This window comes from Mesocricetus auratus, unplaced genomic scaffold (genome assembly GCF_017639785.1).
Source record: "Mesocricetus auratus isolate SY011 unplaced genomic scaffold, BCM_Maur_2.0 Super-Scaffold_100010, whole genome shotgun sequence".
In the NCBI taxonomy this organism is placed as follows: Eukaryota; Metazoa; Chordata; class Mammalia; order Rodentia; family Cricetidae; genus Mesocricetus; species Mesocricetus auratus.
The window spans coordinates 67,096,994-67,106,536 of NW_024429194.1; the positions used below are offsets into that span (position 1 = coordinate 67,096,994).

The 9,543-nt window shown below is 44.6% G+C and overlaps 1 long non-coding RNA gene and 1 pseudogene across 3 annotated transcripts; both read left to right on the plus strand.

Annotated features, from left to right (window-relative positions):
- The first annotated feature begins 476 nt into the window (after window positions 1-476).
- On the plus strand, window positions 477-5,546 carry LOC110340387. 3 transcript variants are annotated; one of them, XR_002382184.1, is made up of 3 exons: window positions 477-538; window positions 2,244-2,443; window positions 5,358-5,546. It is a non-coding gene; the product is annotated as an uncharacterized LOC110340387 (long non-coding RNA). The 3 variants fall into 3 exon arrangements; XR_002382182.2 differs by lacking the exon at window positions 477-538 and adding an exon at window positions 723-1,036; XR_002382183.1 differs by lacking the exon at window positions 477-538 and adding an exon at window positions 1,740-1,790.
- A 3,039-nt stretch (window positions 5,547-8,585) lies between these two features.
- On the plus strand, window positions 8,586-9,328 carry LOC101834249 (annotated as a pseudogene).
- The last annotated feature ends 215 nt before the right edge of the window (window positions 9,329-9,543 follow it).

Sequence of the window (9,543 nt, forward strand, 5' to 3'; positions counted from 1 at the left end):
CCTGCCCTGTTTGAGATCCTGTCCTGACTTCCTTCAGTGATGAAGAGCAATGCTGAAGTGTAAGCTGAATAAACCCTTCCCTCCCCAACTTGCTTTTTGGTCATGGTGCTTGATCACAGCAATAAGAACCCTAACTAAGACAGAAACTAGTCCCAGTGTAGTGGGACATTGCTGGGACAGACCTGATCATGTACTTGGAAGGATTGCGGAAAGACTTTGTAACTTAAGGCTAGAAAAGCCATCGAATGTTAAGAGCTCTGTGGATGTTCTGTGGGAGGTTGGAAGACAAGAATGCCGAGAGCAGTGCAGAAGATGGAGGTCTGGCTTGTGATGTTTCAGAGGGAAGGTTAAAGGCTCTATCGTGGCCGTTTGTTACTTTGAATTAAGATTCTGTGGTTCTGGTTAGCTGGGGCTGAAGAATCAGCTGTGATTAACAAGACACCATAACTACTAAAGTGAAACTTTCCTGGGATACTTGATGCTGCTCAGCGGGAGCTAAAAAATTAGTGGTGATTAAGAAGAAACCAGCATCACTGAGGTAAAATCTTCTGGGAAACGTTTCCTGAGAATCAGCACATAAAAGCTGTGTCCCAGAGGTGGCCAAGGTTGTACCTCATGCTGGCTGGAAGCAGGGCTTGGTAATGTGTAAGAGTCACCCAGGTGGTACTAGTTTTGAAGGCATGAGAGAGTGATGGAGAGGAGCTGAGGCTTGGCACTGTGAGAGACCAGGCCAGGTCATCAGTGGAGGTGCAGCTTCAGGATTAGTTGAAGCCCAGGACTGAAGGGGTCATGCAGAAAAGTTGAGGCTTAGCACCATGAGGAGAGCTTATGAGAGGGTATGGGTGAGAGTGCAGCCCAGTTGTAGCAGAAGACCCTAGTGTCTTGGAGATGCCAGCACCCTGCGTGACCACCAAGAACAGCAGCAGTGGAGCTGTGTGTGTGTGTGTGTGTGTGTGTGTGTGTGTGTGCGCGCGCTGCAGAGGGTGGAGCTGGAGATGTGACTCAAGCTCCTTGTAGGATAGGAGTTCAGAAGATGGTGAGTCAATCCCAGATAACTAGACATTAAGTTACTTATATTGGTAGAGTTTGGTTTTGCTTTGTTAGGATTGTGACAATGCCCTGATTCTTCCTTCTTCTAGAAGGTATTTAATTCAATTTTGATTTTGTTTTGCATCCTGGCTGTCCTGGAACTTGCTCTGTAGACTAGGTTGGCTTCGAACTCACAGAGATCCACCTGTCTCTGCCTTTCTAGTGCTGGGATCAAAGGCGTGTGCCATCACTGCCTGGCTCAATTTTGATTTTTAAGGGAGCCCACAAGATGAAAGACTTGAAACTTTTAAAAAAGGAAATTGGATATTTTAGAGAGACTGAAATTTTAATGTGTTTTTTTTAAATGTGAATTTTTAAAGACTGCGTGACTTTTAAAATGATTCATGATTTTAACGTGAGATCTTGGAAGTGAATAGGAAAGAAAGGGTTGTGTCTTAACAGTGATGTGTTTGTGTGTCACCTTGACACAGCTAGAGTCATCAGAGAGGAAGGGGCCTCAGCTGAGGAAATGCCTCCATGAGATCCAGCTGTAAGGTGTTTTCTCAATTATTGATTAATGGGGGAGGGTGTAGCCCATGGTGTGGGTGCCATCCCTGTTATGGTGGTCCTGGGTGCTATAAGAAAGCAGGCTGAGCAAGCCATGAGGAGCAAGTCAGTGAGCAGCTCCCTTCCATGGCCTCTGCAACAGCTCCTGCCTCCAGGTTCCTGCCCTGTTTGAGTTCCTGTCCTGACATCCTTTGGTGAGGAACAGTAAACCTGAGGTGTAAGCCTACTGTCCACATAATGTTGGGCAGCGAGGTCTTTGCACCTGGTCCCACAAGTCATAGGAGGAAGCCTCTCCAGTGGTGGCTTGAGCAGGTCACTGATCCAGGTCCATGAGCATATCAGAATGTGGACAGGAATGACAGTTCTTAAGACTGTCCTAGAGACAGGTGAACTTAACTTTCATTTTGGAGGCAGAGATAGGGAAATTTCAGAGCTTCTAAGAACCTAAGGAATTGGCCCATCCTATGGGAGCCATGTTTGAAGACATTAATGGCACCCTAGGGACAGAAAGAAAACATAGATTAGGGCTGGGGTCTTTAGGATGCTCAGCTAATCATAGTACTGTTGAGGCATATGGGGGAGGGGGTGGGTGTTTTGTTTTGTCTGGGATGCACACATCACATTATTTCCCCCCATTTTTACACCAGGAGAGCAGTCTCAAACTCTCCCAAACACTGCTCACATTGGTGAGCCAAGTCTTGGATGGACCCATCCCTGCGAGCTGCTGCTGGTCTCTACCCTTGGAGCCCCTCTTACCCAGCAGACAATGCTTTGGGATCTTTCACAGCCATCTTGGCACAGAGGAGGTCATCACTGATGTCATCATTCAAGAGCTCTAAAAGGAAAGGTATGAGAGGGGGAGAAGGGAGGGGGAGACATCTCTTTCCTTGTTTTCAATATTACATGTTATTGTTTTGGGAGACTCTTATTTTTTCCTTTATGAGACAGGGTTTCTATGTGTAGCCTAGGTTGTCCCAGCACTTGCTCTGTAGACCAGGCTGGCCTAGAGCTCACAGAATTTTACCTGCCTCTGTCTCCCGAACGCTGGGATTAAAGGTGTGCACTACCATTCCTGGCTTTCTTAAGGAAACTGAGGCCTACGTTTTAGAAGCCCTTAATATCTCTGAAATCCCTTTCTGGATTTGCCTCCTGTTTGCCCAGGTTTTCTGAGAACTGACACAGAACCTGATGAACTAGTGAGGGTCCATTTTCAGAACATGGCTTATCACCGAGAGTGTAGCTTGTGAGTGTTTGGAATAGTGATGCAGGTGTGGTTGTGCTGGGGGTAGAGTGGCTGTCTTGACAGATGGGAATACATGAATGAAGACAATGACAGAGTGTGAGATGGGGGCGTTGGGCAGGGTGAGCTGGGGCTTGGTCATGGGCTAGTGTGTGTCTCTTCTCCTTTTTGGGAAGGTTATCTGTAGGATCCTGCTGTAATGTGAGAATGAAGCCTCTGGGATCACGACAAAACTCAGAAACCTGGCTAAGTCCTTCTTTTTTGTAGTCGTTAAGGCTGTATCATCTCAGCTGTTTAAGATGCTGCATCACCTGGGCCACTGCTGGGGGGGGGAGATCTTGGTTCATCAAACCACAGAAGCCACGAAGGAATCCACTGCTTTTTATTTTCTGTGGAAACATAAATGGAATCTCTTTTCCAAAGTAACCTGTCCTTAAATTTAAATTTTGAAGTCAAGGCATTTTTCAAAAGGTATAAGTTGGATTAATTCAACAGCATTGATAATCAAGTGTACTTTAGCAGCTGTTCCTCTTTAGCAATCGAAAAACTGAAAAACACAATAGCATACAGCATCCAGACTCTCTGTGTATTTTCCATCTTTACGTGGCTTATTTATCTATTATTATTCTATTTCTTTTACTTTTGTTTATTTATTTATTTCTCTGAGACAGGGTTTCTCTGGAAATCTGCCTGCCTCTGCCTCCTTCAGCAAATCCTCCCGGTGTGCACCACCACAGCTGGCTTATCTGTCTGTCTGTCTATCTATCTATCTATCTATCTATCTATCTATCTATCTATCTATCTATGTATCATGTATCTGTCTATGTATCTATGTATCTATCTATTTTTACCACTATCCTGTTTCTTTTTCTCTCTCAAGCTTGTTTTTATGGCCACGTGTCTTATATAGGCTAAAGAACATTGCCAAAATTAAAGTGGAAACAGCCTCTGGGTTTCCAACATGGTGGGCGTAAATTTGACTCCTGCTCACTGTCTCAGTCTGTGCTGACATCCAGCAGCATGGTGCTGGCGTGGAGATGTGGTCACTGCCACTGCCAGATGCTCGTGCACACCATTCAATTGTTAGCAAAGCCTCTTAAAAGAACCTTGCTGGGTTTTTTGTTTTGTTTTGTTTTGTTTTGTTTTGTTTTTGCTTATGCTGAGTCAGGAAGACTCCCTTAAGTGAGCTGCATGAGTCTCTGTCTCTAGCAAAACAGAGCCCACCTGAGAGAAATGCTGCTACCAAGAAGCCATGCTTCTCTGTTCATTTGTTTCTAAAATCCCTTTTAAGCTTTTGTCATTCTACTCAGAAATTCATGATTCCACTTCTGACAACCATTATGTAGAATGTAGTTTTTCCCCGCCAGTCGCCAGGGCCCTGCCACACTGTCTGAACCCTCAAATAACTCACAGGACACTATATTAATTACAAAGCTGTTGGCTGTTTGCTTGGTTTCTTACTGACTAGCTCTGACTTAAGTATTTAACCCATAATTGTTAATCTAAGTATTTCTCTTACCAGAGAAAAGGGTCCAGACCTCTTACTCCTCTGGCAGCTACATGGTGTCTGTCTCTGCCTCTCTTTCCCAGAATCCTCCTTGACAAATAGTCCCACCTATCTTGCTTCCCTATTAGCTAACAGTGCTTTATTCAGCCACCAATAAGAGAGACAGATTTACAGAATGACATCTCCCATTAAGTCTAGTAGAGGAATCATGGTGGGTAATTGAGTTTGGAGAGATGGAGGCACTTGTAATCACTGAAGCATAGGTTGAACCAGAGCTTGCTGGAACACAGGCTCGTGATATCTCCGTGTGTAAGAAGTCAGCAGCCTGGAGGTGCTGCTCAGTGGCTGAGTGCTTCCTAGCACACACCAGGCTCTAGTGAAGCTCTGCAGCACTGCAAGAATGAAAAGAGAGTAAGGAAATAAATAGACGAATAGATAGATGGCGAGTAAAAAAGTCGCTGGGGCAACTTCCAGCTATGCTTGACATCTGTCATATCTGCCATCACCCACCATCCAACATTTTGGATTTGCTGGGCACAGATGGCACATGGCTGTAATCCCAGCACTCAGCAGGCAGAGACAGGCAGATCTCTTGTGAGTCTGAGGATGGCCTGGGCTACATAGTTCTAGACAGTGCTGGCTGGTTTTATGTCAACTTGACACAGGCTAGAGTTATCTGAAGGGAGGGAACCTCCATTGAGAAAATGCCTCCTTAAGATCTAGCTGTAGGGCATTTTTTTTACCTGGAGATTGATGCTGAGGGCCCAGCCCACTGTGGGTGGTGCCATACTTGATGTCCTGGGTTCTATAAGAAAACAGGCTGAGCCAGCCAGTAAATGGTATCTCCCCATGGCCTCTTGTAGACTGAGTTTCCTGTCCCAACTTGTCCCACAGCTGATTAGCCCCAAATAAACACACAGAAACTTATATTAACTATAAACTGTTTGGCTGATGGCTCAGGCTAGCTTTCTTTTAATTATTAACCCATAGCGATTAATCTATGTTTTCCTACAGGCTCTTATCTTACCAGAGAATGCCTGGCACTTCCTATCTTCCCGGTTGCTACATGGCGTCTCCCTGTGGCTTCTCTCTGCCTCCTGTCCCCAGAATTTTCCTTGCCTGGTAGCCCCGTCTATACTTCCTGCCTGGTTACTATCCTCTCAGTGAGTAAGAGAAACATACAGAAGGACATTCCCCCATCATCTCCTCTTTTCTGTCTAAATAAAAAGAAAGGTTTTAACTTTAACATAGTAAAATTATATATAACAAAACAGTTATCTAGTAAGAACTATAGTTAACAATATTTAGCCCATTAACATTTGGCAAAATTTAAAGAAAATATTTTATCATATATCCTATCTTTGTGATTCTAAAGTTCTATGTGTAACTTAACTTTTGTTATAACTAAGGAAAACCATAACCATAGCTATCTGTCTTCAACTGCATCAAAGATTTCAGAAGGATAATATGTAAACTCTAGAATTGACGGAGACATCTGACTGCCTGGACAGTCACCTGAAGTTTTTCTGTAACATTGGGGCACCCATCCTCAGTCTGAAAGTATCTAGCAGACTTCTCCGCAAAGCAGGGAATCTGAACTGTCCTGACTGTATTGGCAGTTTGTCAGTCATTTTTCTCTGTGCCCTGTAGAATGTCTGGCAGACTTCCATGAAGCAAGAACCCTGCAGGACTGTCCAATCTTGTTTTGGCAAGTTCAGCAGTCATTTTAGGTCCTTGATGTCCAGTTTATAAAGCATACAGTCAAACTGTCCAGACAAGAGAAGTTTCTTGCCCAAATGGCTATTTCTGCCATGTTGAAGGCAAACTCCTTAACTCCAAATAGAAGGCTCCAACCTTCTTGATGATATAGAAGTTGTGGAAAAGGCCAATATTGGACCACCGAATGTAGATTGACAAGAGGCAAACAAGGCAACCCTTTACCATCAGGAAACTCCTTCCCCCATGTCAAAATTGGTTCAGTCATTTCCAATCACTGTGGAGGACAATCCCTTCCAGAACAATTAGGAAATCCAGTGTCTATTGCAAAAAATCGTACTGCTTTGGATGGTAGAATAGCTTTGGAGGATGAATCAAAAATTCAGGGAGGAGGCCGGGTGTTGGTGGCACACACCTTTAATCCCAGCACTCGGGAGGCAGAGGCAGGCGGATGTCTGTGAGTTCGAGGCCAGCCTGGTCTACAGATCGAGTTCCAGGACAGCCTCCAAAGCCACAGAGAAACCCTGTCTCGAAAAACCCCCCAAAAAAATTCAGGGAGGAAACAGAAAACATATTTTGGCAGACTCCTGTAAAAGACCAAAGACCAAAACTAAGAGTACAAATCAATCATGTTATACTCAAAGGATTATTGAGCACAGGTACAGATGTCACCATTATCACTCCAGAATCTTGGGATCCAAGTTGGCCTCTTCAGGAGGTAGATGTTCAATTCTTAGGGATTGGAACCCTATCTTATGTAAAACAAAACATGAGATGAATTGAATGTATAGGGCCAGAAGGACAAAGAGGAAGGCTGAGGCCACATCTGGCTAATATAGCAGTAAATCTATGGGGTCGTGATCTGTTGAAGCAATTTAATACCCAGATTAACATTCTTCCAGTATCATAAATAAATCATAAACCAACTCATGTTTATGGAAAAAATGTTAAGGTACTATATAAAACAGACACTGATCATCCAGGTTGTACAAAAACAGAATAAAACAAGTGTTTAACTCATAGAGGAACCAAAATCCCTACCCTTAAAATGGCTAACTGACAATCCTGTCTGGATGGGACAATGGCCTATGACTTCAGAGAAGTTAGAGGAGGAGCTAAATGCTGGATATTTAAGAATCTACCAACCCTTGAATTCTCCCATATTTGTTATTAAAAAGAAGTCAGGAAAATGGAGAATGCTTACAGACCTGAGAGCCATTCATAAAGTAATTCAGCCAATGGGCTCTCTACAGACTGGAATGCCGTTGCTTTCTTTATTACCTAAAGATTGGCCTATTATAGTTATTGACTTAAAAGACTGTTTCTTTACTATGAAAGACCCCTACCCAGGACCCCCTAGGAAAAGAAAAGCAAGGCCAGGCCGTTGCCTAATGAAAGAAACCCAGACCAGGTGTCTCACCCTCAAAACAGGATGTCTGTGATAGCAGTCATGGGACCCGGATAATAATTGCTGAAGCGTGCTGGGAACTTTCATATGACAATACCAGGACACTTAGTCCTTGGCAACTACCCTGGCCCCCAATTGTGTCTGATCACTATAGCAATCATGGGACCCGGATAATAATTACTGAAGCGTGCTGGGAACTTTCATATGACAATACCAGGACACCTAGTCCTTGGCAACTACCCTTGCCCCCAGTTGTGTCTATGATCACCATAGTAGTCATGGGACCAGGATAATAATTGCTGAAGTATGCCTGGATCTTTCATAAAGTAATACCAGGAAACTTAGTCCGTGGGAACTACCCCTGCCCCCAAAATGAGCCAATGAAATGCCTGTTACTTATGTAACCATTGAAACTCTATAAATATTGTGCTCCCTGAAAGCCCGGTATGCTCTGCACCCGAGTTGCAGTAGCATCTGCAGGCGCCTGTGTACTCAATAAATCACCTCTTGTATTTGCAGCCAGTGGTCTGGCCCCGGTTCTTGGGCAGAGGGTTCAGTTCAGTGCCTGGCGCTTTGATGCCGAGGTCTTTCAACTATAACTTTACAAGAAAAAGATAGAGAAAATTTGCGTTCATGGTACCTACTTACAATAATTTACAACCTGCTAAAAGATATTAGTGGAAGGTTCTTCCACAGGGAATGTTAAATAAACCCACCCTGTGCCAATATTTTGTGCACCAGTCATTGGGAATAATATGTAAGCAATTTCCTCAATCTATGTTACTATTACATGCATGGCATTTTATCTGATTCAAATGTAGATAATTTAGAAAGAATGTTTGAAGAAGTAAAAAAAATTGCCTTGTTGGGGATTACAAATTGCTCTTGAAAAAATACAAAGAAGCCGGGCGGTGGTTGCGCACGCCTTTAATCCCAGCACTCGGGAGGCAGAGGCAGGCGGATCTCTGTGAGTTTGAGGCCAGGCTGGACCGACAGCCTCCAAAACAACACAGAGAAACCCTGTCTGGTAAAAACCAAAAAAAAAATACAAAGAAGAGATCCTATTATTTAGGCTATAAAATAGGTTAATGCTCTGCCACATCCTCCTGCCTGTTGCCATGGCCACCTACAAGCTAGTGCTAATCCAGCACATCGAGAGTGCCTGGAACCTAGAGAACCACTTCTGAGCCCAGCAGGCCACGAGGAGGCGAAGCGTGGTGGACAGGTGTTGCAAGATGCTGGCTATGAATTTGACATCTGCTTCACCTCCATTCAGAAGAGAGCAATCCGGATCATTGGATAGTCTTTGATGCCATTGATCAGACATGGCTGCCAGTGGTCAGGACCTGGTGCCTCAATGAGCAACACTACGGGGGTCTGACTGGTCTCAATAAAGCAGAAACTTCTGGTAAACATGGTGAGGCGCAGGTAAAGATCTGGAGGTGATCTTATGATGTCCCACTGCCTCCAATGGAGCCTGAGCATCCCTTCTACAGCAACATCAGTAAGGATCGCAGGTACGCAGACCTTACTAAGGACCAGCTACCCTCCTGTGAGAGCCTCAAGGATACTATTGCCAGAGCACTGCCCCTTCTGGATCGAAGAAATTGTCCCTCAGATCAAGGAGGGGGAAAGAGTCCTGATTGCAGCCCATGGTAACAGCCTTCCTGGCATCGTCAAGCCTCTGGAGGGGCTCTCAGAAGAGGCCATCATGGAGCTGAATCAGCCAACCCGCATTCCCATTGTCTATGAATTGGACAAGAACTTGAAGCCTGTGAAATCCATGCAGTTCCTGGGAGATAAAGAGACTGCATGGAAAACCACGGATGCTGTGGCTGCTCAGGGCAAGGTCAAGAAGTAAAGGCAAGCAGGAAGAGGCCTACCCCAATACCCTCCTCCCTGCCTGCTTATGCTTCCCACACCCTTCCTCAACACCTGCCACACTGACTTTAGAATCTTAAGCTTAAGTTGTAGTTGCACCCACTTTCTTCCTAGAACCTAATCAGAAAAACACCCTTGGGGTACAAGTTCTTGGTTCACATCCAGGGATGATTCCTCTTACCAGGAGAGTGGAGA